Source organism: Eubalaena glacialis, chromosome 19 (assembly GCF_028564815.1).
Source record: "Eubalaena glacialis isolate mEubGla1 chromosome 19, mEubGla1.1.hap2.+ XY, whole genome shotgun sequence".
NCBI lineage: Eukaryota > Metazoa > Chordata > Mammalia > Artiodactyla > Balaenidae > Eubalaena > Eubalaena glacialis.
The window spans coordinates 11,372,300-11,378,448 of NC_083734.1; positions in this window are offsets into that span (position 1 = coordinate 11,372,300).

Below are 6,149 nucleotides of genomic sequence, written 5' to 3' on the forward strand. Positions count from 1 at the left end.
ATTGTGGAGAGAGTATGCCGGGAAAGACAGGAACTCAACACAGATGACCATGCTATAAGATAGAAACTTTTGGGACCTCCATGGGCCAGGTATGTGAGAATGCAGAGGTGAAAGTGACATAGTTCCTCACTCATGCTCTAGTTGTGGAGCCAGGTAATAAAAAAGACGGTCATGATTCCATGTGGTAAGTATTCTCATGCATGGCGTGCCCATTGCTACGGAAGTTTGAAAAACTACCCAGGCATCTACCAAGGCCAACTTGGGAGGTCAGGGAAAGCTTCCCGGAGGAAGGGACTTCTGGGTGGAGTCTTGAAAGATGAGTTTCAGTTATCCAGGAAAAGAGGAAGCAGTGAAGGTGTAGAAAGGTGTTGAGGGCATCCGGAAGGGTGGTACTCAAAGGCCTGAAGTGAGTGAGAGAGCAGGGCCAGTTTTGGGAGCTGGAGTGTGGAGTAGAGAGGTACGTGGGAGAGTGGTGATGCGGAGCCTGTGAAGTGAAGAGGTGAGTGATGGTGGGGTGTGTCTTGAGAAGCCTGATGCTACTCTAGGAGTTTGGGGACCGTTCTCCCATGAGCAATGGGGAGCTGAGAAAGGAATATGGCAGAAGGGTGATATACTTAGATTTGTGGTTTAGAGAGATGACCCTGACTGCAAAAGTTCAGGCTGAGGCGGGGAGACTGCACGGGTGCTTGTGATGGTTCATCTGAGACTCTAGTCTAGCAGATAGTTAGGTCTGGTCCCGCCTCTGACCAGGATCCGTGGGACTCCGATGGGGGCAGAAGTGAGAGAAATGTCAGGGCTGGCCGGGCTCTGAGATGGGCATCCAATCTCGTGCACAGAGTGCTCTGTCCTCCACAGCCGACGTGGGTCTGACCTTCTGTGACTCAGTGGGGCGAGTGCTTTGCAGGTGGAGGCGAAGGTTTAATAGCTGCTGATGAGTTGTGAGAGTGCAGGTTTTTCGGGAATGGATGTGAAGGAGGCAACTGTATACAGCTCAATTCCTTTATTAACTTAATGAGTTTGGCTGCTTTCCTGGAAATGCAAGTGCCATTTGGCACCATCACTGCTGCTTCAGAAAGGGTGTCATTAAACTGAGAATCTGTAGGAATGCACAATGGTGATAAACGAAGCTGCTTGGGAGATTACAGAGCATCATGCAGACTTTGCAAGGACCTTCAAAATGGAGAGCACCCTCGCTCTGAGGTCAGTATGCAGCTAGGGGCTGGGGGTGGGGTGGTGGAAACCAGAACAATTATCTGGATAATCCAATCCAGGCAGGTAATAATGAGTAATATTTGAAGGACTAATATTAAAGTTATATCAAAGTAAAGCTGAAGCAGAGACTTCAAAGGGGCCAGACCACCTCCCAGCCCCCCATTCACTAATGCAACCCCTAGTCTGTGTTGCTAAAGGCAGGACCTAAGTGTGGTGGATTTATTCTTTCCATAACCTGGCTTTGCATCAGATTGTCCTCGTGGTTTCCAGACCCACTGGGAGAACCTTGAGATAAATTACTTCTTCCAAACATGAGACCAGACTTGGAAAACCAAGGGCTGAGACCAGATCATTGGGCAAGATGGGAACAGAAATCTCTCTTCCTGTTTCTTTTGTTCTTTGGAATGGGTGGGGACTTGAAATTAGGGGGAGACTGGGGCAGTCATTGGGCTTTTGAATTCATCATATTGTTGTGAAACTCTTTCTCTCTGAATTGAGTCTGAACCCGAGAGTTGCATGTGGACACCATGGGACAATAAAACCTTCCCAGATGATGTCAGCCAAAAGACTTTGTCATAATTTACGTTATGCCAGGTTCCCAGGATCCACACCTGCAGGGAACGTGGGACGAAGCGGTCCCGGCCACCACTTCTTACGCTCTCTCTGACCCTCACAGCAAGCCTGTAAAGGCGGTAGTAGTCAATACTTTGCAGGTGAGAAGTGGAGGCTCAGAGAGGTAAAGATGCTTGGCAAAGTCCACTTAGTTGGATTGAACTCAGATTGTCTTATGCTGAAGTTCATCCCTCCAAACCTGTATCCGTCCTTGCTGATGAGGAAGGTGTATATTAAGAAGTCCATGTAAAATCAGGGGTTTTTTTTTTTTTTGTTTTAAAAAAAAAATTTTTTTTGCCACGCGGCATGCAGGATATTAGTTCCCTGACCAGGGATTGAATCCGTGCCCCCTGCAGTGGGAGCGCAGACTCTTAACCACTGGACCGCCAGGGAAGTTCCATAAAGTCAGGTTAGAGCTCAACCCAGCCTGAGAAAAGTGTCTGTGGTTCCCTCCATCCATCCCCTCTTGGCTCCCATCCCAGGCAAGAATTCCACATGGTTGGGCACTTTTATAAAATTTTTTATTTTTCAGTTACATGCTCTTTGTAACAAATCCAAACAACACAAAAGTGGATAAAACAGGTGGAGAAAGGCCCCTCCTCCTTCTCCCAGTTCGAGACCTTTTTTATGCTTATGACACATTGAGTAGTGGTTGAAGGTGCCTCTCAGGAATCAGACGGCCAGGCCGGACTCTGGGCTCCACCTCTCACTAACTTCACAGCCCTGGGAAAATTACTTAACTTCCTGATGCCTCAGTTTCTTTTTCTGAAAAATGGTATAATAGTACTCATCTCATCAGGTTGTTGTAAGGATTAAATATTTAGATAAGTGCCTGGCAAAGAATACGTATTCAATAAATCATTAACTATTTTTATTATATATGGCTTTTAAAATCCAAAATGAGTATTAACACTATACATATTGTGCTGCAACTTCCCTTTTCACTTTACAATATGTTGTAGATTTCATTCCAAGTCTGTACATATGGCACTTTTAAAAATGGTTGTGTAGAATTTTATTTGTATGGAGGTACTGTAATTTATTCATTCAGATACGGACAGACATTTAAATCATTTCCACTTTTTCTTTGTTTTTATAAACAATGTTACAACATTGTGCTTTTGTAAGATACACATTTTCTAGAGTTGGGATCACAGGATTTTAGGAGATATATATATATATTTATATTTATATAGATAGATTTAAAAATTGATTACATATTTACAAATTTTTGCCAAAATATGTTGCCAATTATATTCTCACTGACAGCGTAAGAAAACCTGTTTACTCAACCTTAACCAGCACTGAATTTACTCATAACTACTGGATTAAAGACATATCCAACTAACTTTGTCCATGATAAAGATGTTCATCCAAAAGTAAGCTAGGTCCCTACTTTACACCATTGAAATGCTCAAATGGTATAAACGAAACCAGCAACCCACAGAAAAGGGTGGCAAAGGACATAAAGCCTTTTAAGCACAATTTTGAACTAAAGATGACTATGTCCAGGGAACGCTATTCAAACATTCTCTAATCCTTATGACACCTACTCATTACTACCCCCCCACCCCATTTTAGAGATTAGAAAACTGAGGCATTGAGAGATCAAGTATCTCGGGGTTCTAAGAGCAGAAAGAGAGGAGAAGCCCCAGGGCACAAACACTTTTCAACTGTCCTCTTGCCTCACTTTTGCAATTATACCATTAACCGGAACAAGTCACAGGTCGAGTTCAGGATCAGGTGGGGGGAAGAAAACTCAGTGGGGTGGATACAAGGAGTGAGCAAATTTGGAGCCATAAATGCAACAATACACCACAGCGAGGGCATCCGATGTTGGGAAAGAGCCACGATTTATTTCTACAAAGGATGCAAAAGGAAAAGGTGGTTCTAGAGACAGTGCAGGATGTAGGATAGTTTGATTTCAATACAACAGGGGCTAAATTGGGCATATTGGAGGAAATTTGGAGAGAAGGGTTAGTTAAGCCCATTAGGCAGGGAGAAAAGGGTTAGCATTTAGGACTGCAAATAAGGATCAAGGGACCTTACTATCTGTTTAACTTTTAATCAGTGCCCGGCTCTGGACTAGGCACGTTGTATGCATTGTCTCATTTAATCCTTACAGTTGCAGGTGAGAAAACAGGCTCAGAGAGGTTGAGCAACTTGCCCAAGGTCCCACAGTGAGTATGTGTAGATTTGAGCCCAATTCTCTCTGGCTTCCAGGCCTGAGGGAACCAGGAATTGGCAGGATGGCAGTGAGAGAGTAGGAGAGGAGTGGAGTAAGGAGTGCTGAATTGCAGAGATCTGTAGCATCAAGTCACCTCCGTGCTGGGCGGAGTGAGCCTGGGTGAAGACACCTCCTGAGAGCACAGAGGCTTAGATGGTGAGTTCCTGGGGACAGCGGCCACTTTCTACTCCAGCCCTCCTGCCTGGCAGCATCTGGCAGAGTAATAACACCTAGCGCTGAGGGAGAGAGTCCCGTGTGCCAGGTGCTGTGCTGAGGCTTTACAGCCCTCGTCTCAGTCCCCACAGCAGTACCGAAGTGGTAGGTCTGCTATTACCCCCATTCTATACATGGGACAACGGCAGCCAGAGGATTAGGTACCACGTTCATATTCACAAAGTGAGAGGAGGAGCGGGACTGGGAGGCAGGGTTGTGGGGCCCTAGGTTCACGCTCTGAAATGCTCAGCGACACTGCCTCATGGAGAGAGCAGGTGCGCCAAAGGTGACAGTAGTGGGAGACGGAGCATCTGAATATGGAGACCCCCACAGTGAGGAGTTTGAAGCGTCACCATCGTAAACATGTGGGGGCTTATTACTACCAGCCGAGAATCGGACTAAGTGTTTTATGTATTTCAATTAATCCTCAAAAGTACCTGGGGATAGATACTATTGGTTCGCCCATTTTAGAGATGAGGAAACTGAGGACCATTTGTTAAAAACCATACCACGCCACTAACATGTGCTAAAGCTGCCGGCAAACCTGGTCCTGGCTGACCTCAAAGCCTATGCTTACCCGCTGTGCTCTCCATTACTGCATTACCCATTGTATTGTGGCTCCTCCTGGCTGAGTCTGACAGTTACACCCAAATACCCTTCAAGTGCGCAGAAAAGGAGCGAGGCCCCGGATCGCCAAGGACTGGGGACTTAGTCCAGGTAAAGGAAGTCTGGATGTAGATTCTCTGTGGGAGGGGCACAGGTGAGCTCCAGACGTCCCCGTCCTGGGAGGAGAGTTCCTATGAGCTTGAATAAACCAGATCAGGTCCTTTTGCCGTACTCTAAATCTCCAGTGCTGGGCCAGCCATCCAGGCAGGAGTTGAGCAGGAACTGTGTCTTCCCTCTACATCAAATATTTCCCACAACCTTTTTCTCCCCAAAGTCATTAATAACAATCTTCATCACCACAGCATATGCTAACGATTTATTATTACACGGGTAGTAGAACATTTTCATATACACAACATTTTTCATCCCAGGTTGAGTGAATTACAAATGACTCACAAGCAAGGAGCATTTCCTCCAGTAATCCATTGCAAACAATGGTGTCTTGTTCTCCCTTCTCCACCTGCAGCAGGAATTTTCTGCCTTTCTCCAGCTTCTACAACCTTCCCTCATGTATCACCATTGCTCTAAATGAGTCACACAAACCAACGGAAAAGCACTCTGAGACTTTTGACTCAGTAACTTCTTCCTGCTAAAAGCAAGTTCAAAAAATATGGGAGCCCATTTTGAAAATTGAGTCCAAAAGTTTCTCATTGAATGGATCAAGAACCCCAGGGGTTGCTCTCACCACCTATGTCCATAAGATGTACAAGAAATCATGGTGTTTTGGAGATGACTGAGGGACCTTAAAGTTCATTTAGGCAGTGAGGTGACAGAATGCTGCTGGGTGGGAGCAGGGCTGCACTGAGCATAGCTTTCCGAATTGGTGCATTTTCCACAATTTTAAGGTAATAAAATAGTGATTGCAAATAGCTAATGTTTATATAGTTCTACTATGTGCCAGGCATGGTTCTAAGTCATATATATCTATATAGATATATTACACAGCATCTCACAACCCTTCTGAAGTAATACTATTAGTATTCCCATTTTACAGATGAGGAAACTGAGGCACCAATTACTAAGTGACTTGTAACTTGCCCAACATCATACAGCTGATAAGGGGTGGAATCAGGATTCAGATCCAGGTGATCCCACTCTAGTCTGAACTCTTATCTACTCTGCTGTCCAGACTTTCTGTAGCATGTAACCTAAATGTTTTTATATTTTGATATGGTGTTTCTGAAGACTATAAATAAAGGCCAACTGACAGATCAGGAGT